This window comes from Myotis daubentonii, chromosome X, assembly GCF_963259705.1.
Source record: "Myotis daubentonii chromosome X, mMyoDau2.1, whole genome shotgun sequence".
In the NCBI taxonomy this organism is placed as follows: Eukaryota; Metazoa; Chordata; class Mammalia; order Chiroptera; family Vespertilionidae; genus Myotis; species Myotis daubentonii.
Genome location: NC_081861.1, coordinates 100,598,049 through 100,625,112, shown reverse-complemented (window position 1 = coordinate 100,625,112; position 27,064 = coordinate 100,598,049). Strand labels below are relative to the sequence as shown.

The window sequence follows — 27,064 nt, the reverse complement described above, 5'->3', positions numbered from 1 at the left end:
CCCCCCCAACACCTCTCCCCTCTGACATCTGTGAGCATGTTTCATATATCCATGCCTCTGGACCCATTTTGTTTGTCAGTTTATTTTGTTCATCATATTTCACACATTATTGAGATCATGTGTTATTTGTCTTTTTCTGACTGGCTTATGTCACTTAGCATAATAATCTTCAGGTCCATTCATGCTGTCAGCAAAGGGTAAGAGATCCTTCTTTTTTATAGCTGCATAGTATTCCATAGTGTAAATGGGCCACAGCTTGCCCTGGGTGGTGTGGCTCAACTGACTGGAGCATTGTCCTATATACTGAAATGTCATGGGTTTGATTCCTGGTCAGGACACATACCTGGGCTGTGGGTTTGACACCTGGTCTGGATGTGTACTGGAGGCAACTGGTTAATGGGTCAATGTTTCTCATATCTCTCTCTCTCTCTCTCTCTCTCTCTCTCTCTCTCTCTCAAATCAGTGACCATATCCCCAGGTGAGGATTAAAAAATTAAAAATAGCCTTGGCCAGAGTTGCTCAATGGTTAGAGCACTGGTTTGTTCACCAAAGAGTTATAGGATTGATTCCTGGTCAAGGGTATGTACCTGGGTTGCAGGTTCAATCCTGGACCGCTGGGGTGTGTGGAAGGCAACCAATGTGTCTCACATCGATGTCTCTCTGTCTCTGTCTCCATCCCCCCTCCCTCCTTTCCACTGTCTCTAAAAATCAATGGAAAAATTATCCTTGGGTGAGGATTAACAAAAAAAAATGTACCACAGTTTTTTATCTACTCATCTATTGATGAACACTTGGGCTATTTTCTAGTTGACTTTAGAGAGAGGAAGGGAAAGAGAGAATCATCAAAGTGAGAGAAAAATATTGATCAGATGCCTTCCACATGCACCCTAACCAGAGATCGAACCTGCAAACTGGGTATGTGCCCTGACCAGGAATCAAACTCCCAACCTTTTCATTTATAGGATGCTGCTCCAACCAACTGAGCTACAGTGGCCAGGCTCTGATTTCTTTTCCTGTGAGTTTATTTTTTTCTTTAGATTCCACACATGTGAGATGATACAGTGTTTTTCTTTCTCTGTCTGACATTGCACTTAGCAATATGCCTTCAAAGCTCATTCATGTTGTCATAAATGGCAGAATTTTCTCATTTTTATGGCTGAATAATACATATATATATATATCAACCTCTTTATTCATTTATCTGCTGATGTGCACCTAGGTTTTTCCATGTCTTGGCTATTATAAATAATAGGTGGTTTTCAGCCATTATTGCTTTACATATTTTTTCTGCTCTGCCTTTTTTCCTCTTCTCCTCTTTGAATTCCCATAATATAAATATTGTTTACTTTCAGTGTGTCCCATACATCTCATAGGTGTTCTCCACTTGTTCTTATTCTTTTTCTTTCTTTTTTTTCTCTTCTGACTGGATATTTTCAAATGTACTTCCTTTTAGGTGAAGGTGAGTGATTTCCAACTTTTTCATCTCATGGTACACATAAATTACTTATTAAAAGTTTGTGGCACCCCAAAAATATATTATATATTTGTCAACCTGACAAAAAAAATAGGTATAGTTTTGATTCATTCTCACTGGACAGCTATTGTCATTTTTTAAAATTTGACAATCTAAGGGAAAAGTGGTCATTGTTACTGAGTAAACTAGTCAGGTCTTGTATGCTTTAAAAATTCTGGTGGCACGCCAATGTGCCTGCTGTGGTACATTGGTTTAAAATTGCTTTTGTGGGTTATCAATTATTACTTCTTCATGATTGAGTCTGCTTCTAAAGCTCTCTATTGAATTCTTTAGTTCAGACATTATGCTTTTCAGCTGTAGGATTTCTGTTGGTTTTGCATGGTTTTTATTTTTGTTGATCTTTCAATTTTGCTCTTATATTGTTTAGCTAATTTCATTTAATTGTCTATGTGTACTTGTAGTTCATGAAACTTCTTTAACAGGATTATTAAAAATTTATTGTCTAACACTTCATATTTCTCCACTCCTTTAGGACCATTTATTGCAGATGTATTAGATTTGTTTAGTAGTTTCATGTTTACCTGATTTCTTTAATCTTTGATTGTTTCCTCTTTTTTTATTCTTCATTAATAAATGTATTAGGATGACATAAAATCATTTATTGGTTAATAAGATCATATAGTTTTCATCACCATATATTTGGCCTCCTTTACCCAGTACTAACCCCTCACCCCCTTCCTGCTGGTGAGCACCATAGTGTTGTTTGTGTGTATGAGTTTCAGATTTATATCCCACATATGAGTGAAATCATATAGTTCTTAGCTTTTTCTGACTGACTTATTTCACTTAGCATAATAGTCTCAAGGTCCATTCATGGTGTTGCAAATGGCAGTATTTTATCTGTTTATAGCTGAGTAGTATTCTACGGTATATATGTACCATCTCTTCTTTATCCAGTCTTCTATCAAAAGACAATTTGATTACCACCATGAATGATGCTGCAATTAACATAGAAGTGCATGTATCCTTGCAAATAAATGTTTTTGAGTTTTTCAGGTATATACCCAGAAGAGGGATTGCTGGGTAATATGGTGCCTCTATTTTTAATTTTTTGTGGAACTGCCATACTGTTTTCCATAGTGGCTATCACAGTATACATTCCCTTTTCTCTACAACCTCTCCAACACTTGCTATTACCTGTCTTGTTGATAACAGCTACTCTAACAGGTGTGAGGTAGTATCTCATTGTAGTTTTGGTTTGCATTTCCCTAATAACTAGTAAAGCTGAACATCTTTTCATATATCTATTGGCCATTTATATGTATTCTTAGGAGAAGTGTCTGTTCAGGTCCTCTGCCTATTTTTTGTTTACTTTTCTTTATTTATTTTTAAAATATATTTTTATTGATTCCAGAGAGGAAGGGAGAGGGAGAGATAAAAACATCTATAATGAGAGAGAATCATTGATTGGCTGCCCCTTGCATGCTCCATACCGGGGATCAGGCCTGTAACCCAGGCAAGTGACCTGACCGGGAATTGAACCACGACTTTCTGGTTCATAGGTCGACTCCCAACCACTGAGCCACACCAGTAGGGCTGCCCATTTATTTTGGGGGAGGAGGGCTGCCCCTTTTTAAATAGGATTGTTTGTTTGCTTAGTGTTCAGTTTTATGAGTTCTTTATATGTTTTGGATAGTAATCCCTCATCAGAACTGTTGTTTGCAAATATCATCTCATATTAAATTGGTGGCCTTTATGTTTTGTTGGTGGCTTCTTTTGCTGTGAAGAAGCTTTTTGGTTTGATATAGTCCCATTCATTTATTTTTGCCTTTACTTCCCTTATTTTTGGCATTAAATTTATAAAAAAAATTCTCTAAGATGAACATCCATAAGTTACATACCTATGTTTTCTTCTATGTAAGTTATTGTTTCATATCTTATATTTAGGCCTTTGATTTATTTTGAGTTAATATTTGTACATGGGGACAAACTGAAGTCTAGTTTCATTCTTTTGCATGTGGCTTTCCATTTTCTCAGCACCATTTATTGAAGAGGTTTTCTTTCTTTCATTCTGTGTTTTTGTCTCCTTTGTCAAAATTATCTGCCCATATGCATGTCATTTTACATCTGGACTCTCAATTATGTTCCATTGGTCTGTTTTTCTGCCAATACCATGCTGTTTTGTTTATCATAGCTCTGTAGTATAATTTGAAGTTAGGTGGTATGACAATTCAGGCTTTGTTCTCTTTTTCTCAGGATTTCTTTGGCTATCAGAGTTTTCTGTGGGTCTATAGAAATGTGATAAGTTTTTATTCTATTTTTGAAAAAATAACATTGAAGTATGGTCACTGTTGCTCAGTGGTTAGAACATGGACCTGTGCATCGAAGGGTCATGTGCTCAATTCCCACTCAAGGGTATGTACCTGGGTTGTGGTTCCCTCCTTGCTCTCAGTTGGGGAACATGCAGACGTGCAGGAGGAACCAGTTGATGTGTTTCTCTCACATCTTCCTTCCTTCCTTCCTTCCTTCCTTCCTTCCTTCCTTCCTTCCTTCCTCTCTCTTGCTCTCTCCCCCCTCCTTCCCTCCCTCCCTCCCTCTCCTTTCCCTTCCACTCTTTCTGAAAAATAGTGAAAAAAAATATCCTCAATTGAGGATTAACAAAAAAAATAACATTGGGATTTTGATGGGGATTGCATTACATCTGTATGCTTTGGATAATGTGGCCATTTTAACTATGTCAATTTTTCTAATCCACAGACACTGAATATATTTCCATTTCATCATGTCTCTTTCAATTTCTTTTAGTAAAAGGCGAAAGATTTATGCGATCTGAAGAGAAACCAGAGTATTCAATTTCTTTTAATAATGATTTTTAGTTTTCAGTATATAGGTTCTTCACACCCTTTGTAAACTTTATTCCTAGTTGTTGTTTTTTAATTCTTTTTGTTGCAATTGCAAAAGGAATTTTTTTAAGTTTCTTTTTCTGAAGTTTTATTGTTAGTATATAGGAGAGCAGTGGATTTTTGTATATTGATTTTGTATCCTGCAACTTTACTGCATGTATTATTTTTTCTAATAGTTTTTTGGTGGAGTCTTTAGGATTTTCTATATATAGAATTCTGTTAACTGCAAAAAGTGACAATTTTAATTATTCATTCTTAGTTTAGATAACTTTTTTTAATTTCTCTTAGCTGATTGCTCTGTCTAGGACTTTTAGAACTATCTTGAACATGAGTGGTGAGGGTGGGCATCCTTGTCTTGTTTTTGATTTAGAGGAAAATCTTTCAGTTTTTCACCACTGAGTATAATATTGGCTCAGGTTTTGTCATATATGGTCTTAATTATGTTGAGGTGTTTTCCTTCTACACCTATTTCACTGAGTGTTTTAATCATAAATGGATGTTGTATCTTATCAAATGTTTTGCATCATTTGATAAGATCATATATTTTATCCTTTGTCTTTATATGTGTTGTATTACATTGATTGACTTGCATATATTGAATCAACCTTGTGACCTTGGAATTAACCTCACCTGATCTTGATGTATTATTATTTATTTTGTTGGTCTAGTTAACATTTATTTAAAATATTTAAATTTTAGAAAAAAGTATAACATTCATTTAGATTACAAAAAAATTGAACATATGAACAGAGAATAGATTGTTTGATTCTATAATCTGAATTTTGCTTGCTTGCATAGGCAGTCATAAAAATATTTTTTACTTTTCCTATTACTGATAATGTTTAGAATTACCAAGTACATCAATATTCTCTGATGTCTAATAAATTATCCTTATACTAGAGGCCCAGTTCACAAAAAATTTGTGCACTCGGGGGGGGGGGGGGGTCCCTCAGCCCGGCCTGTGCCTTCTCACAGTCTGGGACCCCTCGGGGGATGACCACCTGCTGGCTTGGGCCTGCTCCCTGGGGGATTAGACCTAAGCTGGCAGTCAGACATCCCTCTGGCAGCCCAGGAGCTCTCAGGGGATGTCCACTTGCCAGCAGGGAGCAGGCCTAAGCTGCAGTTGGACATCCTTAGAGCTGCTGAGGAGGCGGGAGAGGCTCTCACCACCACTGCTGTGCTGGCAGCCGTCAGCCTGGCTTGTGGCTGAGCAGAGTTCCCCCTGTGGGAGCACACTGGCCACCAGGGGGCAGCTCCTGCATTGAGCATCTGCCCCCTGGTGGTCAGTGTGTGTCATAGTGACCAGTCATTCCCAGTTGCTCTGCTGTTAGGGTCAATTTGCATATTACCCTTTTATTATATAGGATAGAGGCCTGGTGCACTGGTGGGGGCCGGCTGGTTTTCCCTGACAGGTGTCCCGGATCACGGTGGGGGTCCCGCTGGGGTGCCTGGAGAGCCTGAGTGAGGGGCTGAGGGCCGTTTTCAGACTGGCCACACCCCCTTCAGGGAGGGGGGTCCTGCTGGGGTGCCTGGCCAGCCTGGGTGAGTGGCTGATGGCTGTTTGTAGGCTGGCCACAGCCCCTTCAGGGTGGGGGTCCTTACTGGGGTGCCTGGCCAGCCTGGGTGAGGGGCTGATGGATGTTTGGAGGCTGGCCACAGCCCCTTCAGGGTGGGGGTTCCCGCTGGGGTGCCTGGCCAGCTTGGGTGAGGGGCTGATGGCTGTTTGCAGGCTGGCCACGGCCCCCAGCCACCCAAGCTCCCAGTGGAGGCTGGCTGGAAGCAGGTATCTGGGATTTATTTATTTTCTATAATTGCAACTTTGTTGCCTTAAGTGGAAGCCACAGCCGGCCAGGGCAGGCGGGAAGCTTGGCTTCCTCCATCGCTGGGGCAATCAAGCCTCCTGCTTGCTCCAGCTCCATGGCTGCCAGCCGCCATCTTGTTTGGGTTAATTTGCATATAGTCACTCTGATTGGCTGGTGGGTGTGGCTTGGGGGTGTAGCGGAGGTGTGGTCAATTTGCATGTTTCTCTTTTATTAGATTAGATGATATTTAATGAAGTTTTCTCATTTATATGTTTAATGTATCATTATATTTGATTTGCTAGTATGTTGTTTAGGATATTTGCATCTGTATTCCTAACAAATATTAGCCTGCAGTTTTCTTTTAATGTGTTATGCTATCCAGGTTTTGATAGCAAGGTTGTGCTGCCCTCATAGGATGTATCAGAAAGTATTGCCTCTTCTTCTATTTATATTTTTGTTAATGCTCAACTGAGGATATATTTTTCCACTGTTTTATCAGAGAGAATGGAAGGGAGGAAGGAGGGAGGTAGATAGATGATGATGATATAAAGATAAGATAGATAGATAGAAAAGAAATGGATATGAGACACATCAATTGCTTGCCTCCTGTATGTACCACAACTGAGGCCAGGGAGTGATAGAACCAACAACCCAGGTATGTGCCCTTGACCAGGAATTGAACCCACAACTCTTTAGTCCATGGGCTGACCTTCTACCACTGAGCCAAACTAGCCAGGACTCCCCTTCTTCTTCTTCTTTTTTTTTTTTTTAAAAAAAACTTCAAGAAGCATTGGTATAAAATTTCCTTTGAATATTGGGTAGAATTCACTGGTGAAGCCATCTGGTCTTGGACTTTATATTTAGAGAGGTTATGATGGGTGTTACAGTTTCCTCAGTGTTGATTTGTCTATTTAGATTTTCCAGTTCTTCATGATTCTTTCTTGGAAGGTTGTATATTTCTAGGAACTTATCCATTTCTTCTATATTATTGAATTTGGCGAATATAGTCTTTCATAATATTCTAGTATGATCCTTTGTATATCTGTGATGTGTGTGATAAATTTTTTTCATTTCTTATTTTGTTTACATGAGTTTTTTCTCCTTTTTCCTTAGTGAGTCTAGCAAGGGGTTTGTCTATTTTACTAATCTTTTCAAAGAAAGAGCTCTTTGTGGTATTCATTTTTTGTATAGTATTTTTGTTCTCTATTTCATTCAATTCTGCTCTAATATTTATTATTTCCTTTCTTCTGCTGATTTTGGTTTGCTTTTGTTCTTTTTCTAGTTCTTTAAGATGTAATGTTAGGATATTTATGTGGGATTTCTTTTGTGTCTAGAGATAACCCTGTAATAATATAAACTTCTCTTTTATTACTGCTTTTGCTGCATCTCAGAGTTTTAATATGTTGTAATATCATTTTTATTTGTCTTATCTTTTGATATCATCTTTTATTTCTTTGATTCAGTTTTGTAGTAGTATGTTTCTTATTCTCAATATATTTGTGGGTTTATTTATTTATTTATTTTAATATCAAAGCCTTGTCAGAGGATATGCTTGGTGTGATTTCAATCTTCTTGGATTTGTTGACTCTGGCTTTATGGTCAAACGTGTGGTCTATCCTTGAGAGTGTTCCATATGCACTGGAGAAGAATGTATATTCTGATGTTCTGGGATGAAAGGTTCTGGGATAAATTTCAATTATGTCCATTTGCTCTAATATATCATGTAAAGCCAATATTTCTTTATTGATTTTCCATTTGGATACTCTGGAAAGCTGTCAATGGAGAACTAAGGTTCCCAACTATGATTGTGTTTTTGTCTGTTTGTCCCTTTAGTTCTGTTAGTAGTAGCTTTATATATTCCAGTGCTCCCTGATTGGGTGCATATATATTAAGTCGTGTTATGTCTTTTTGATGTAGTGTCCTCTTTATCATTATGCAATGTTCATCTTCATTGCTTCTTACCTTTGTTATCTTTTTTCATTTTTATTTTATTATTTTTAAATATTTATTGTTGAGAGTATTACAAATGTCCCTATTTTCCCTCCAGTTACTCCCCTCCACCCAGTTCCCATCCTACCCTAACCCTTCACCATACTATTGTCTGTGTGCATAAGTAATGGAGATGGAGAATATATATATATATATATATATATATATATATATATATATATATATAGCCTAAGAGACTGTTAAGACAGGAATGACCAGAATGACTGGAACGACCAGTCGACCAGTCGCTATGACGTGCACTGACCACCACCAGAGGGCAGATGCTCAACGCAGAAGCTGCCCCCTGGTGGTCAATGTGCTTTCACAGTGGGGGTGCCACTCAGCCAGAAGCCCTGAGCCAGGCTCACAGCTAGTGAGCACAGCTGCAGTGGCAGGAGCCTCTCCTGCCTCCATAGCAGTGCTACCAAGCAGTGGTGGTAGTGGCAGGTGCAGCAGGGTCAGGATGAGCAGCAGCGAAGCTGTGCATGGCCCCAGCTGAGGCTCCTCCCCGGTCACCTGCCACTTTTGCACTGCTACATCTCTGTGGGGATTGGGAAAAAACTGGCAGTCCAGCAACCCCCCCCCCCCCTAGAGATCCTGGATTGCGAGAGGGTGCAGGCCAGGCTGAGGGACCCCACCCATGTATGAATCCATGCACTGGGCTTCTAGTATGCATATAAGATTTTTGGTTAATCTCTTCCCACTCCACCTTCCCTCTGAGATTCATCAGTCTGTTCCATGTTTCCATGCCTCTGGTTCTATTTTATTCATCAGTTATTTTGTTCATTAGATTTCTCATTCATCTTCATTATTTTTAGATTCAATTGGTGATAGCTATGTATGCATTGCCATTTTACTGCCATTTTATTGTTCATATTATCCTTCTTCTTTTTCTTCTGCTTCTTCTCCTTCTCCTTCTTGTTTTCTTTTTCTTTTTAAAGAATGTCCTTTTACATTTCATGTAATACTGGTTTGGTGGTAATGAACTCCTTTAGCTTTTTCTTGTTTGTGAAGCTCTTTACCTGACCTTCAATTCTAAATTATAGCTTTGCTGGGTATAGTAATCTTGGTTGTAGGTCCTTGCTATTCATCCCTTTGAATATTTCTTACCATTCCCTTCTGGTCGGCAAAATTTCTGTTGAGAAATCAGCTGATGAGTCCTATGGATGCTCCCTTGTAGGTAACTAACTGCTTTTCTCTTGTGGCTCTTAAGTTTCTCTATTTGTCTTTAACCTTTGGCATTTTAATTATGATGTGTCTTGGTGTGGGCCTCTTTGTTTTGGAATTCTCTTGTTTAGGACTCTCTGCACTTCCAGGACTTGTAAGTCTATTTCTTTCACTAGGTAGGGGAAGTTTTCTGTCTTTATTCCTTCAAATAAGTTTTCAAGATCTTGCTTTCTCTCTTTTCCTTCTGGTACCCCCATAATGCAAGTATTGGTATGCTTGAAGTTGTTCCAAAGGCTCCTTACACTACCTTCAAATTCTTATATTCCTTTTTCTTTTGCTCTCCTGAATGCATGTTTTTTCCTTCCTTATATTCCAAATCGTTGATTTGATTCTCAGCATACTCTAATCTACCCTTGAATCTCTATATATAATACTTTATTTCAGTTAGTGTATGCTTAATTTCTGATTGGTCTTTTTTCATGTCTTTGAAATTCTCATTATGACCCCTGAAAGTCTCACTAAGTCCCTTGAAGCTCTCATTAAAATCTTTGAGCAATCTTATAAACATTATTTTGAACTTTGTATCCAGTAGTTTGCTTGCTTCCATTTCTTTCATTTGTGACATATTTATTTGTTTCCACGTTTTTTCTTCTTCCCTGTGTTTGTTTCTATGTATTAGAAAGAGGTTCTATGTCTCCTGGAATTGGTAGAATGGCTTTGTAGTAGGTGTCCTATAGGACCCAGTGGCTCAGCTTCCCCAGTCACTTGAGCTGGGCACTTTAGGTGCACCTCTGTGTGGGCTGTATGCACAGTCTTGTTGTAGTTGAGGCTTGATTGATGTTGGTGTCACTGGGAGGAATTGACCTCCAGGCCAATTGGCTGTGGGGACCAGCTGTGACTATAGTGAATGAGCTGCTGTGCAGAAGATAACCCTATGGAGCGGAACTTGCTTCAGTGGGGCTTTGTTGCTCACTGAGTCTGCCCCTTGAGTGTATTGCTTGTGGATGTGTAGAGTTGTAATCTGCTATGGTCTGAAGCTGTCAAATGGGTGCATTGGCTCTGGGGCTTCCTGGAAGGTGCAAAGTGATCCAATGCCTGTGGCCACCTGGCAGGAGCTATGGAGTGATCTGCAGATAGCTGCTACTTGCATTGGGCTTAGAAGTGCCCAGGTGAGGCCTAGCTGTGAAGCAATGCAGGATGGTGATAGTGCCAAGTCTTGCGCCTCTTATTGATAGTCTTGGGGCATGCTGATGTCAGCTGCTGCTTGTTTGAGAGATTTTAGCAAAGTCTGAAGCCTGAGCCAGAACAGGCCATTCATATAGAAAAGCTGCTGCAAACTGGTTGGGTGGGGCTGCAAATTGGATGGAGCACAATCTCAAAGAATCACCAGGGCAGAGCTGAGAGTATGTGCCATGCTGATGGAAACGCAGATATGGCTGCCAGTCAGCTCTGAGATGGGGGCTATTCCAGCATAGAAACAATGACCCCTGTGAGCACCCTGTTCTAGGAGAAAGCTGCCCCCAAGTTCCTGTCCTGATACCACACAATCCAGTTCCTCCTTGTATGTCCCTGGATCCCCCAAGGCTGCTGCCTGGCACTGTTGCTCAGAGAAAGTGAGACCATATAAGTTCATGTGCTAGCCCTTTAAGAGGAATTGCCTGGGTCTCCAGCAACTTCTGTGTCACTCAGCCACAATCCCTGATAGTTTTTACAACCTGAAGTTATGGGGACTTCTCTTCTCAGCTCTGGGACCCTGGGATGAGTGGTCTGGTGTGGGGCTGGGACCCCTTGCTTCTCATGGGAGACATCTGCAGTGGAGATATCCCTCTTGATAAAAAAAACACGAACAAAACACTACACATAGGTCTCAAACCATCTTGTTTCACCCCTCTGCCCCTCCTACCTGTCTCAATGTACTTTCTTCTTTACTTCTCTAGTTGTAGGACTTCTATTCAGACATACTTCAGGTGGTTCTGAATGATGGTTTTTCTGTATTTTAGTTGTAATTCTGATGTGGTTGTGGGAGGCTGCCAGTACCAGCATTTACCTATGCTGCCATCTTGGTTCTTCCTCCACCTTTGTTATCTTTAATTCTATTTTGACACAAATAAGTATGGGTACACCTGTTTTTCTGTGCATGTTATTTGCTTGGAGAATCATTTTCCACTCTTGCTTTGTGTCTAATTTTGTTTCTTCAGCTTAGATATGTCTCCTGAAGGCAGCATATTGTTGGGATTTATATTTCAATCCAAACTGCTACTCTGATTCTTTATTGGGGAATTCAGTCCATTTGCATTTAGGACAATTATTACTGTATGATAATTTCCTGTAGCCATTTTATCTTTTGTTTTCTGGTAGCTCTGTGCCTCCATTGGTTCTTTATCTCAGTGTTTCTGTCTTTTGTTTTAGTTTAGTGGTATTTCATAATTTTTCCCTCTGCTCCCTGATTTTTAAAACTATATGTCTTGCCCTAACCAGTTTGGCTCAGTGGATAGAGCATTGGCATACGGACTGAAAGGTCCCAGGTTCGACGACTCTGGTTAAGGGCGTGTACCTTGGTTGTGGGCACATCCCCAGTAGGGGGTGTGCAGGAGGCAGCTGATCAATGTTTCTAACTCTCTATCCGCCTCCCTTCCTCTCTGTAAAAATTCAATAAAATATATATTTTTTTTAAAAAAACTATATGTTTCAGCAGGTGTGTGTGTGTGTGTGTGTGTGTGTGTGTGTGTGTGTGTGTGTGTGTGTGTGTGTGTGGTTACCATTAGGTTTATGAAAAGGAAAGTTTCATATATTCAGTAGTTCTTTTTCTTTTGAATGCATTTAATATCCATCCTCCTTTGCAAATTCAGACCTTTACTCCCATGTCTTTTATGTTTTTTGTTGTTATAAATTACCCCAGTTCATGCTGTAAGTTTGTTGGTGATCATATTCATAGTTTTGTGACTTTTGTTCTTTGTTTCAGGTAGAGTAACTATCTTGAGTATTTCATCTCATGGATGTTTTCTGGTAATCAATTCCTCAGCTTCTGTATCTGGACAAGTCTTTATTTCTCCTTCATGTCTAAAGGACAACTTTGCTGGATATATTATCCTTGGCTGTTAATTTCTCTCTTTCAGTAGTTTGAATATTGTGTTCCACTCTCTTCTGGCTTGTAGAGATTCTGCTGAAAAGTCTGGTAATAAACTAATAGGTTTTCCTTTATAGATTACTTTCTTCTTTTCCCTGGCTGCCTTGATAAGGATTTCTTCATCATTAATATTTTTACAATTTTAACAAAATGTGCCTTGGTAAAAGGCCTTTTTAGATTAAAGTAATTAGATGTTCTGATTGTTTCTTGGATTCTAGCATCTAGCTTTGTCCATAGGTTTGAGAAGTTCTCATCCACTATTTGCTTGAATAAGCTCCGTTCCTTTCTCTCTGTCTCCTTCTTTTGGTATGCCTATTATTCTTATACTAGTGGCCCGGTGCACGAAATTCGTGCACTGGGTGTGTGTGTGGGGGGGGGGGGAGTGTCCCTCAGCCCAGCCTGCCCCCTCTCACATACTGGGAGCCCTCAGGCGTTGACCCCCATCACCCTCCAATCGCAGGATCGGCCCCTTGCCCAGGCCTGACGCCTCCGCCAGAGGTGTCAGGCTTGGACAGGGGACCCCCATCTCGCCCTGATCACTGGCTCTGGCCCCTGCCCAGGCCTGAGGCCTCTGGCCCAGGAATCATGCCTGGGCAGGGGACCCCCATCTCCCTCTGATCGCTTGCTCCACCCCCCGCCCAAGCCTGACGCCTCTGACCCAGGCTTCAGGCCTGAGCAAGGGGACCATCATATCCCCCCAATCCCCGGCTCAGCCCCCCACCCAGGCCTGATGCCTCGGCCAGAGGAGTTGACCCTCATCACCCTCCGATCACCAATCACCGGATCGGCCCCTTGACCAGGCCTGAGGCCTCTGGCAGAGGTGTCAGGCCTGGGCAGGGGACCCCCAGCTCCCCGTGGTTGCAGGCTCCGCCCCTGCCCAGGCCTAACGCCTCTGGCCTAGGCGTCCAGCCCGGGCAGCGGGGACCCGCAGCTACAGTGGCCCCGCAATCGTGGGCTCCGCTTTAGGCTCAGGCAAGGGACCCCTAGCTCCCGGGACTGTCAGCTTTGACCGTGCCCAGCTCCCATCGCTGGCTCCACCCCTACTTCCTGCTATCACTGGCCAGGGCGGCAAAGGTGCCTGATTCTCCGATCATGGCTGGGGGGCAGGGCAAAGGCGGCCCCAGGGCCGCCTTTGCCCTGCCCCCCAGCTCTTAGCTCCCCCCTGGGTTTCTGATCACTGTCAGTGGCAGGGGGCTTCTTCCTGCTTTCCCTTTCACCTCCCTGCATTGTGCCTACATATGCGAATTAACCGCCATCTTAGTTGGCAGTTAACTGCCAAACTTAGTTGGCAGTTAATTAGCATATAGCCCTGATTAGCCAATGAAAAGGGTATCGTCGTACACCAATTACCATTTTTCTCTTTTATTAGATAGGATTGCTCTTTCTGATGAAGTCAGATAGTTCTCATACAGTTCATTCTTCTTTATTTTCAAGTCTTTTTTTCTATCTGTATCATTTCTAGATTTTTATCTTTGATATCACTAATCCTTTCCTCCATCTGATCTGCTCTATCTCCTATGCTTGCTAGTTCATTATTTTTTAAATTTCTTTATTGATTAAGGTATTACATATCTGTCCTCATCCCCCAATTATCCCCCCAACTCCCCTCACTCATGCCCTCACCCCCTATTGTCTGTGTCCATTGGTTAGGCTTATATGCACACATAAAAGTCCTTTGGTTGATCTCTCCCCCTTACCCCCACCCTCTCCTACCTTCCCTCTGAGGTTTGACGGTCTGATCAATGCTTCTCTGTCTCTGGATCTGCTTTTGTTCATTAGTTTATGTTGTTCATTATATTCCATAAATGAGTGAGATCATGTGATATTTATCTTTCTCTGACTGGCTTACTTCCCTTAGCATAATGCTCCCCAGTTCCATTAATGCTGTTGCAAATGGTAAGAATTCCTTATTTTTTACCACTCCATAGTATTCCATTGTGTAGATGTACCACTGTTTTTAATCCACTCATGTGCTGATGGGCGCTTAGGCTGTTTCCAAATCTTAGCAATGATGAATTGTGCTGCTATGAACATAGAGGTGCATGTATCCTTTCTGATTGGCGTTGCTAGCTTCTTGGGATATATTCCTAGAAGTGGGATCACTGGGTCAAATGGGAGTTCTATTTTTAGTTTTTTGAGGAAACTCCATACTGTTCTCCACAGTGGCTGCACCAGTCTGCATTCCCACCAAAAGTGCACAAGCGTTCCTTTTTCTCTGCATCCTCGCCAACACTTGTCGTTTGTTGATGATAGCCATTCTGACAGGTGTGAGGTGGAACCTCATTGTCGTTTTGATTTGCATCTCTTGGATCATTAGTGACTTTAAGCATGTTTTCATATGTCTCTTGGCCTTCCTTCTGTATTCTTTCAAAAAGTATCTATTTAGGTCCATTGCCCATTTTTTAATTGGGTTGTTTATCTCCCTCTTGTTAGGTTGTATGAGTTCCCTGTAAATGTTGGGGATTAAACCCTTATCGGTGATAACATTGGCAAATATGTTCTCCCATGCAGTGGGCTTTCTTGTTGTTTTGTTGATGGTTTCCTTTGCTGTGCAAAAGATTTTATTTTGATGTAGTCCCATTTGTTTATTTTCTCTTTAGTTTCCATTGCCCTAGGAGCAGAATCAGTGAAGAAATTGCTTCGGCATATGTCTGAGATTTTGCTGCCTGTGGATTCCTCTAGTATTTTTATGGTTTCCCATCTTACATTTAAGTCCTTTATCCATTTTGAGTCTATTTTTGTGTATGGTGTAAATTGGTGGTTTAGTTTCTTTTTTTTTTTTTTTGCATGTATCTGTCCAATTTTCCCAACACCATTTACTGAAGATACTGTCTTGACTCCATTGTATGTTCATTCTCTTTTGTCGAATATTAATTGGGTATATTGGCTTGGGTCAATTTCTGGCTTCTCTATTCTATTACATTGATCTATCTGTCTGTTCTTGTGCCAGTACCAGGCTGTTTTGACAACAGTGGTTTGTAATACGGCTTGATATCTGATATTGAAATCCCACCTACTTTGTTCTTCTTTGTCAGGATTGCAGTAGCTATTCAGGGTCTTTTTTTATTCCTGATGTTTTTTTGCAAAGTTCGTTCTAGGTCTGTGAAATATGCCATTGGCATTTTAATGGGGATTGCATTGAATCTATAGATTGCTTAGGGTAGTATGGACATTTTGATGATGTTGATTCTACCAATCCATGAACACAGTGTGGTCTTCCATCTGTTTATGTCTTCCACTATCCCTTTTTTCAGTGTCCTGTAGTTTTCCGTGTATAGGCCTTTTACCCCCTTAGTTAAGTTTATTCCTAGGTATATTAATTTTTTTTTGGTGTAATGGATTGCTTTTTTAGTCTCTCTTTCTGTAAGTTCACTATTGGTGTATAGAAATGCCATAGATTTCTTGGCGTTAATTTTGTATCATGCTACATTGCCAAATTCATTTATTAAGTCTAATAATTTTTTGATGGAGTCCTTAGGGTTTTCTATGTACAGTATCATGTCATTTGCAAATAAGGACAGTTTTACTTCTTCTTTTCCAATTTGGATGCCTTTTATTTCTTCTTCTTGTCTGATTGCAATGGCTAGCACTTCCAGTACTATGTCAAACAGCAGTGGTGAGAGTGGACATCCCTGTTTTGTTCCTTTTATTAGGGGAAATGATTTTAGTTTTTGTCCATTGAGTACAATGTTGGCTGTAGGTTCGTCATTTATGGCTCTTATTATGTTCAGGTATGATCTTTCTATTCTCACCTTGCTGAGAGTTTTTATCAACAAAGGGTGTTGGATTTTGTCAAATGCTTTTTCTGCATCAATTGATATGACTATATGATTTTTATCTCTCAATTTGTTTATTGATTTCCACATATTGTACAATCCTTGCATCCCCCGGATAAATCCTACTTGGTCATGGTATATGATCTTTCTGATGTAATACTGGATCCCATTTGCTACAATTTTGTTAAGGATTTTAGCATCTATGTTCATGAGGGATATTGGCCTGTAATTCTCTTTCATTGTGTTGTCTTTATCTGGTTTTGGTATGAGGGTGATGCTGGCTTCATAGAATGAGCTTGGAAGTGTTCCTATCTCTTGAATTTTTTTGGAATAGTCTGAGGATGATAGGTTTTAGTTCTTCCTTGAATGTTTGGTATAATTTCCCTGTGAAGCCATCTGGCCCCAAGCTTTTGTTTGCTGGAAGCTTTTGGATGACTGCTTCAATTTCTTCCATAGTTATCGGCCTATAGAGGTTTTTAGAATCTTCTTGATTGAGTTTTGGAAGGTTGTATTTTACTAGGAATATGTCCATTTCCTCCAGGTTGTCTACTTTGTTGGAATAGAGTTGTTCATAGTATTTTTTAACAATCCTTTTAATTTCTGTGGGGTTTGTTGTGATTTTGCCTCTTTCATTTCTGATTTTGTTTATTTGGGTCCTCTCTCTTTGCTTTTTGGTGATCCTGGCTAGATGTTCATCAATCTTTTTTATCCTTTCAAAGAACCATCTCTTGGTTTCATTGATCTTTTGTATCGTTTTTCTTTTTTTCTTTTTTTGGTCTCTATGTCATTTATTTCTGCTCTGATCTTTATTATCTCCTTCCTTCTACTCACTCTGGGATTTTCTTGTTGCTCTCTTTCTAATTCTTTGAGTTGTAGAGTTAGGTGATTTACTACCATTTTATTTTTTTTGAGGTAGGCCTGTAGAGCTATAAACTTCCCTCTCAGGACTGCTTTCATTGTGTCCCATAGATTTTGGATTGTTGTGTTTTTATTATCATTAGTTTCCAGGATGTTTTTAATTTCTTCTTTGATCTCTTTGGTAACCCAATCATTGTTTAATAGCATGCTTTTCAGCTTCCAAGTGCTCAAATTTTTTGGATTGTTTTTATTGTAGTTTATTTCTAATATTATGCCATTGTGGTCTGAGAAAATACTTGATATGATTTCAATTTTCTTGAATTTGGAGAGACTTTGCTTGTGACCCAATATGTGGTCTATTTTTGAAAATGTCCCATGTGCACTTGATAAGAATGTATAGTCTGTAGCTTTGGGGTGAAATGTTCTGAAGATGTCAATTAAGTCCATCTGATCTAGTGAGTCATTTAGGATTGCTGTTTCTTTGCTTATTTTTTGTCTAGAGCAGTGGTCCTCAACCTGTGGGTCACAACCCCTTTGGGGGGTCGAATGACCCTTTCACAGGGGTCGCCTAAGACCATCAGAAAACACATAGATAATTACATATTTTTTGTGATTAATCAATATATTTTAATTATGTTCAATTTTCTAACAATGAAATTGGGGTCTCCACAACATGAGGAACTGTATTAAAGGGTCGCAGCATTAGGAAGGTTGAGAACCACTGGTCTAGAGGATTTATCCAGTGATGTCAGTGGTGTCTTAAAGTCCCCTACTATGATAGTATTGTTGTCGATTTCTCTCTTGATATCTTCCAGGAGTGTTTTTTTTTTTTTTAATGTATTTAGGTGTTCCTGCATTGGGTGCATATATGTTGATCAGGGTTATATTTTCTTGTTTTATCAATCCCTTTAGTATTATGAAGTGGCTTTCCTTATCACTTTGAGGTCTATTTTGTCAGATATAAGTATTGCTACCCCAGCTTTTTATTTATTTATTTCCATTTGCCTGAAAGATAGCTTTCCATCCCTTCACTTTTAGTTTGTGTGAGTCCCTTGTTCTGAGGTGGGTCTCTTATAGACAGCATACATGTGGGTCATTTTTTTTCATCATTCAGTCACTCAATGTGTATCGATTGGAGCATTTATTCTGTTTACATTTAAATTTATTATTGAAAGGTACTTGTTTGTAGCCATTTCTAATTTTTGTGCCTGTGTTCCTGCTTACCTTTTGATTTCTTCTTTTTACAGCATTCCCTTTAGCATTTCTTGCATTGCTGGCTTGGTAGTGATAAACTCCTTTAGCCTATTTTTGTCTGCAAAACTCCTGATTTCCCCTTCAATTCTTTTTTTTTTCTTCTGTTCATCAGATTATTTATTCACTTGATTCTTAGATTCACTTGTTGATAGATGCATATTTGTTGTTCATAATTTGTATCTTTACCTTTTTCTTCCTCTTCCTCTTCTTAAAGGATACCTTTCAGCATTTCATATAATACTGGTTTGGTGGTGATGAACTCCTTTAGCTTTTCCTTATCTGTGAAGCTCTTTATCTGACCTTCAATTCTGAATGATAGCTTTGCTGGATAAAGTAATCTTGGTTGTAGGTTCTTGGTATTCATCACTTTGAATATTTCTTGCCACTCCCTTCTGGCCTGCAAAGTTTCTGTTGAGAAATCAGCTGACAGTCGTATGGGTATTCCCTTGTAGATAACTGAGTTTCTTTCTCTTGCTGTTTTTAAGATTCTCTCTTTATCTTTTGCTCTTGGCATTTTAATGATGATGTGTCTTGGTGTGGTCCTCTTTGGATTCCTTTTGTTTGGGGTTCTCCGCGCTTCTTGGACCTGTAAGTCCATTTCTTTCACCAGGTGGGGGAAGTTTTCTGTCATTATTTCTTCAAATAGGTTTTCAATATCTTGCTCTCTCTCATCTTCTGGCACCCCTATAATTCTGATGTTGGTACGCTTGAAGCTGTCCCAGAGGCTCCTTACACTATCCTCGCATTTTTGGATTCTTTTTTCATTTTGCTTTTCCCGTTGGATGTTTTTTGCTTCCTCGCATTTCAAATCATTGACTTGATTCTTGCGCGCCTCTGGTCTGCTGTCGGGCGTCTGCATAATATTCGTTATTTCAGTCCGTGTGTGCTTAATTTCTAGTTGGTTCCCCAATATAAGATCGAGGGTCTTATTAGTTTTTGTGTAAATCTCATTAAGTTTATCGGCAGCTTCTAAACAGTTCTTGAGAGACCTTAAAAGTGTGGTTCTGAACTCTATTTCTTCCATTGACAATTTTGTCCTGTTTCTTTGTCTCCGCATTTTGTTATGCTTCCTTGGTGCACCCCCTAGTGGTCTTTGTTCCCCCTTCAATTCTGATTGATAGTCTTGCTGGATAGAGTATTCTTGGATTTAGTCCTTTACTTTGAATCACTTTGTATACCTCCTTCCATTCCCTTCTAGCTTGATGTGTTTCTGTTGAGAAATAATTTGATAATCTGATGGGGTTTCCTTTATAGGTAACTCTCTGTCTCTCTCTTGCAGCCTGTAAGATTCTATCTTTGTCTTTAACATTTCCCATTGTAATTATGATGTGTTTTGGTGTGTGTCTTTTGGGATTCATCTTGCTTGGGACTCTCTGTACTTGTGTATCTTTTTTCTTCCCCATATCAGGGAAGTTTTCTGTCATTATTTCTTCAAATAGATTCTCTAATCCTTCCTGCTCTTCTTGTCCTTCTGGCAGCCCTATTATGCATATGTTATTTCGTTTCATGTTGTCCCGAAGCTCCCTTAGGCTCTCCTCCTGCTTTTTAATTTTTTTCTCCAGTTGCTGTTCAGATTGGGCTTGTTTCTGTACTTTATCTTCTAACTCACTAATTCGGTCCTCTGCTTCTTCTAGTGTACTGTTGAAACCTTCCATGGTGTTTTTGATTGTAGCTATATCACTTTTAATTTCTTCCTGATTTTTGCATAGGTTGTTGATTTTCTCATCCATCTGGTATATGAACTGTACGGCCATTACTCTGAATTCTTTTTCTGTCATGTTGCATGCTTCCATTTCACTTATTTCCTTTCTTGGCCATTTCTCTTTTTCTTTTCTCTGGGGATTGTTTCATTGTCTCCCCATTCTGAATCACGAGAAGGTTCAAATGTTGAGTTGCGGGGGCCTGGGCCATGTGCAGTGGGAGCTTCGCACCCCCTGAGTGTCAGTGAAGTGCTCTGGCACCAAGACGTGTGGCTGCTGTGGGTTGGTGGGAGCCATGCTCACCCAGGATCAGAGTCACAGGCACTGAGTGTGGCCTCATGTGCGCAACTAGAATTGGGGACCCTGCATGCTCCACGCTGAAACAGAGACCCCGCTGCCATGTGCCAAAAATCAGAGTCCCCTAGTGCATGTCAGAGAACCCCTGTGTCTGTGCTGAGAATTGAGTATCAGAGTCTCTGTTGCTTGGTGCAGTCTCACACCAAGAATCAGGATCCCTGATGCATGCACCAAAAATTAGAGTCACTGGCTCTTAGTGTGAATACACTGGGAATCAGGGATCCCAGGAATGCATGATGAGAAACAGAGTCAAGTCATTGATGCTCAGTGCTGCCTCTTGCATGGAGAATCAGGGTCCCTGGTCTGCTTGGGGGACCGGGTTGCACAGTTGCACTGTGTCGGCAGGTGGTCCACTCCTGCCCTGCGGAAAACAGCCTTCTGTGTGCGATTGCCCTGAATCAAAGTCAGGTGGCACTGCTGCCCAGTGTGGGTGTGGGGTCTGGTCACGCAAGTGTGCACTTAGGGAAATAAACTCCCCCTGTCGGTGCACCCAGGCTCAAATTCAGCACTGCTTCCCTGTGTGGGCACTGTGTCTGGTCAGGGGAAACAAACTCCCCCAGATCGCGCACCTAGGTTCAAATTCAGCACAGCCTCCCTGCTTGGTCATGGTGTCTGGTTGCGGGGAAACAAACTCCCTGAGTTCGTGACCCCAGGCTCAAATTCAGCTCTGCCTCCCTGCATGGGTGTGGGATCTGGTCGTGGAAAACAAACTCCCTCAGATCATGCACCTAGGCTCAAATTCAGCACAGCCTCCTTGCTTGGGGGCGGGGTCTGATTGTGGGCAAAAAACTCCCAGAGTTCCCGGGTCCAGGTTCAAATTCAGCGCAGCCTCCCTGCTTGGGTGTGTGTCTGGTCCTGGGAAACAAACTCTCTGAGTTTGAGCACCGAGGCTGAAATGCAGTGCTGCTCCCCTATGTGGGCATGGGGTCTGGTCTCGTAAAACAAACTCCCCCAAATTGCACACCTAGGCTCAAATTCAGTTCTGTCTCCCTGCCTGAGTGTGAGATCTGGTCCCAGAAAACAAACTCCCCCAGATCTACACGGAGGCTCAAATTCAGCGAAGCCTCCCTCCTTGGGCGTAAGGTCTGGTCGCAGAAAACAAACTCCCCTAGTTTGGATCCCCAGGATCAAATTCAGCACAGCCTCCCTGCCTGGGTGTGGATTCTGGTCACTGGAAACAAACTTCCCCTGTCCGCACAACCAGGCTCAAATTCAGGTAGAGCTGCTGCTGTTGTGAGTTTGTGCGGAGAGGATCTGACAGTTCCTATGCCACTGCTGTGGGGCCGGCAGGGAGGGGGATTGGCTCTGTGACTCACAGAAATCTGCAGCTGGGGTGCCTGGTGTCTTGGTGTCCGTGGGTTTACAGCTGTGGTCGCAGGTCTTTTACCCAAGTGGTTGTAGGCTCCCGGTTTGCAACTGAGACCAGATTGGGTAGTGGCAAGGCTAGGATCTTAATCTCAAGCAGTTTTGTTCTTCAAGATGGTGCGGTCTCTGGGCGGTGTCCTCCCTGGAGTGTTTGTAATGGCAGCGGGGTTTCGCTGTCTAAACTGCCTGGTTCAGCAGCCCCTTGGAAGATCTGTAGGATCTAGCTGTCCCTAGCTCTTACTCGCACACACCACACACATCCACACAGTCCTCTATCGCTCCCTCTCTCTCACACACTCTCCTTCCCTACCTTCTTGCCAGTCGCCATCTTTTTCCGCTAGTTCATTCTTGATTATTTTAATTGACTTCTTCATCTTCAGAATTTCTGTTTGGTTCTATTTTAATGTTTCATTCTCTTTGATAAAGTACTTGTTTTGTTCTTTGATCTGAATTCTTGTGTAAGCAGACACTCCTCTTTAAGAGTTTACAAGTTTGTTTTGACAGAGACAATTCTTCACAAATCAGCTCAGTTTAGGGTACTGGAACTATCCTTTGGAAGGTAGGGTCTGCTATTAGGGAATATTTGGGTTGAAGAAACTGTTCGAACTCTGGATGAACTTTATACTATTGCCTGGATTCTCTGTTCATGTTTACTGTATGGTCAGGACTGGTTACTACACAAACCATTAGGTGAAGGCATGAATTAGTTTCCCTGGTCTGGAAGGGTAGCAGATGGGATCCAGGATCTGCATGGCTCATTGTTTGGGCACCTGAATCAGGCAAGAGTGTACACTGAATTTTCTTGTTAAGTAAGGTGACCATGTTTTCTTTGTATATGGGGAAAGCCATGGGCTATATTCTAATTTTTTAAGTGCCACTGTAATAAGAGCTATTGGATTAGCTCTGTAGTTTCATGTGTGCTCTGGTTATGTTCTCCATTCAGGCAAGCTGAAGGGTATATAAAGTAATTAGTGGGGTATGAGTAGTTTCCCAACATGAGTATAGCAGGAGAAGCAGCTCAAAGGTAGGTAAGGCTGTCTGTTTATGGTTTTGACTCAAGTTGACCCTTGCTCCAAGATCTCTGGCTAAATAGTAGCCACTAGCTTTGCTGTGCAGAGTATTAGCTCCAACATTCTAATTCTCTGCTTGAGCTTTCTGGGGTATACAGCCTCCAACTTGCCAGACACACTGAGAGCTACACTCATAGTAAATAGGGCCATGATAAGCCTTCTTGAATAAGCAGAATGGGGAGGGCTCACTGCAGTCAACTTCCAAAGTTTCTTAAACAGGATTTCTGGTTGGGAGGGGCTGGGAGCTACATTAATCAGTGGGTAAGGACATGAATTAAATCCTCTGCCTGGGTATAGCAGGTAAATCTTCCTTGCCCAGTACTTGCTTTGCTGTGGGGGCAATCAGCTCTGCCTGCCTGCCTCTTGGCTTGAACATTGCTGGTTTATATAGCTTTCAGATGTTCTGGCTAGCCCTTCTGCTCATATGGGACTGGAAGCTACTCTCCATAGCATGTGTACCTTGGCTGGGCATAGCAGACCAGGCTCCAGATCCAATAAAACCCATTTGAGGTTCCAAATCATGCACCCAGCAGTGCTCCTGGGTCAGACTACCACTATCTTGACTCTGAAGATGAGAAAATCTGATGGGACTACTTGGGTTCTGCATGTAGAAACTTAGTGTTTCAAGACCCAAGTGCTTCTTGTGGCAAGACTCTCTTCCCTTCTCCATCATAATCAGATTTCCAGTGGTTTAGCCCCACTGATTCTCCTACAATTTCCATTTAGCTAGACCAGAGTAGGGGCTCCCACAAAGTGATCCATAATGCTGGAGGGAGCTGGATGTCCTCCCAGGCTTTTTCCCCCCAGTGGAGGAATAGTAGGTTCAGGAAATACCTTGCCACTTTGTGATGCTGTGGCCTGGGGAAGGGCAATGCAGTCAGCATATAGCCATTCTTCTTACCCTTCTAATGCAGTTTGTCTTGATTTCTGTGGGGCAGAGTGATACTTCAGCCACACTGAACTGGTAAATTCTTATAAGTAGTTGTTGTTCTTTAAGGACAAGAAAATTCAGGAATGACCTATGTCATCATCTTGGCGACATGACTACTTAGTGTTTGATTTTAGACAGCCATAGGATAATGTGTCTTGGAGGGGATAATTCTGGATTGAAATGTTGAGGTGACTTTTTAGCTTCATAAATGTGGATATCCATATCTCTTCTTTTTCCACAGTTGTAACATTCTCCATCATTATTTATTTAAATAAGCTTTCTACCCCTTTCTTCCTCCTTTCTCTTTCTGAGATTCCAAAGTACTGAATGCTTTCCTCATTACTTTTCATTCGTTTTTTTCTGTTATGATTGGTTAATTTCAATTGATCTGTCTTCTATATCAGTAGTTATTTCTTTTGTTTGAGCAATTCTGTTATTGAGGCTATCTATTGAATTCTTCAATTCAATCATTTTATTCTTCAGTTCCAAAATTTCTGGTTTTTTTTTTTTTAATGTTTTCTATCTCACTCTTGAACTTATTACTTTTTTTTTTCTTTTTTCCCCCTTGGTTGCTAAATTGTTAATCTATGCTCTGTTGTAGCTCTCTGGGTATCTTTAGAATTATTTATTATTACAAATTCTTTTTGAGCCATTCATGGATACCCATTTCTTTGGATTGATTTTCTAGAAGTTTTCTTATTTTTCCTTAGAAACATATTTATTCTAAGTAAGTTTTCTTTATGGATTTGGTATTTTCATGTTTCCCTGAATTATAGTGATTCTTGTAGCCTTGCATGTGTGTCTGTACATTTGAAGAAGCTATCATGTTTTTCAGAATGTATGAACTAACTTCATTAAAAAAAATTAGCCATTCACCTGTGGGTAGGTTTACACTGGATATGCTATGATACTCTGGATTAGTGGTGAAGGATGCCAAGTGTGGGAATATGTGGTGGCACTGGGTCCAGAGGTCTTACTGTCTCTTTAACTTAGGCCACTGGAGTCAGCAGCATTGACAACTGTGTGGCCTTTTGCAAATGCTTTGGGGCTTCTTCAGTGGCTGCAGGTGTTATTAGGGTCCTCTGAGGGTCCTTCAGGTCAAACAGCTAGGAACCAGTACAACAGCAGTGGTTCCCATAGCTAGTGGTATGCATACAGTCAGTTGAAGGTGCCAACTGTAGATATTGTGTAGTGTAAAGGACCAGTTGCATATGCAAACATAGTGGTATGGGTCAGAGCAAGGAAATAGGACCAAGGTCAACTACAGGTGTGATAGTAACCAAATGGGGCCGGGCTGTTGGCATGCTCTACCATGGCTGCTGGGTCTCACCATGAATGCACAGAAATAAAGGTAAGTGTTGAGAGTCAGGTCTGGGCATACAGGTGCATAGATGGAGAAGTTAGCTATAGGTGAACCACTTGGTGCCACCCAGTAACATGAGACAGGAATGGATCAAAGCCCTCAAATAATTATAGAGTCCCTGACTGTGCACATTCCTTCCTTTCACTGCATGGTTTCCCCAAGGCACATGTCACTATAGATTGATGGCCAGCATAAAATGAAACTAATAAAATGAAATTTGATCCTCTCCAAGACTTACTTCATGCAGCCCTCCTGAAGAAAAATCTCCAAGTGGAGAAGGCATTCCCTTCCTCCTCATTATTACATTTGTGCACCAGTGGGGTCCCTCGGCCTGGCCTGTGGAGATTGAGCCAAAACCAGCTCTCTGACATTCCCTGATGGGTCCCGGATTGCGAGAGGGTGCAGGCCAGGCCAAGGGACCTGTATCGGGCCTCCAGGATGCATATAAAATCTTTGGTTAATCTCTTGCCACCCTCCCCCTCCCCCCTTTCCTCTGAGATTCATCAGTCTGTTCCATGTTTCCATGCCTGTGGTTTCCGCTCCTGCGTTGAGTGTCTGCCCCTGGTAGTCAGTGAAAGTCATAGCTACCAGTCGGACAGTCAAACAGTCGGCCGATCGGCCGGTTGCTTAGGCTTTTATACTTGTATATATAGATATGATTGTAAATAATATGTCCAGCCAATGGTTGAACAACAACAAGAGTGTGAATAAGCAACCAGACAAGGCCTCATGGATCAGAGCTCAATTCTCAGTGCTTCTCTAGATGAACCCAGAACATTCCACACCTCATAGCTTTGGTTTCTTCATTCTTTAAAAAAAGGTAAAATTTAAAGGACTGTGTATGGTATATTTCCTAACACTCCAGCTAGGATGACTCCATGATTGTCTTCCTTCTGAAAAACACTGTGACTTATAGCTGTCATTAAATGTGTATAGTGTTATGAAGGAAATGTCAACCAATCAAGTGCAAAATAGGTTAGGCTTGTATGAACCATGTGATGTGCAGAATATGGAAAACTTTGATAGCTGAAACTTTTAAAAAAAAAAAGACTTATGTTGAAAAATAAAATCTATGTGATGAGTAATAGAGATGTAGTGCACCTAGTTCCAGCATAATATCATTGGAATCATACTAATTTTTCAGCTAATGACTATATAATGGAATTTGGGAACTGCTGAGTAAATGCTGCTCCACCCTTGGTGGGCTTACTGTTAGCCTCAGCTCCTCTAGGAATCTTCTACTAAGGTCATGACCACCCTATATATTATATAGATTAGTAAAAGGTACCACCTTTTGGCAGAATCCTCCCCTAGACCCTCAATGAATGATAAAGTAACTATGAAAGATGTCCCTTTCTCTAGGCATACAAAGATGTGTTGGGCATAGGGATTATCAAGCAGAACATGAGCTGGATTCAGTCCCCACTTTCTCCCTGAGTTGTGTTTTACACAAACTACACAACTATAAATGGAGACCTTACTTTATGCCTTAACCTTATGTTGATTTCTTTGTTCTCTGAACTCTTATGAGTTAATCCACACCACTTATTTATGCCCTCTTGACAAAGCTCCCTAGACTTACTCATAATTATGTATGTTTTATCTCAATAATAGATTGTCAGTTTTTTGAGTGGTCTTATTTTAGACCCTCTCAGTGGCTAACACTAATGTTGAACACAAAATTATTTAATATATTCATTGTTCACTTGAGGTGAATTAAATTGTGCTTAGTCTTATCCTCAATTGCCCTTGGGCCCTCTCCACTTATCATTCAATATACCTTGTTGGCAGGGACACTGTTTTTTAACTCCTCTCATTTCCATGTGGAGGACACTCTGTAAAAGGCACACACCACCTGAATCTCTTACCCCACCCCTCATTGCAAAAGGGGAAGTTAGTTATCAGACTGGTAAAGAGAATTAATTGCC

General features: G+C 41.0%; 1 protein-coding gene across 2 annotated transcripts in view; it reads right to left on the bottom strand.

Annotated features, from left to right (window-relative positions):
* LOC132225132 (vascular endothelial growth factor receptor kdr-like) overlaps window positions 1–27,064 on the bottom strand; it is a 388,352-nt gene that overhangs the window by 43,094 nt on the left and 318,194 nt on the right. The gene's annotated exons all lie outside the window — the stretch shown is intronic.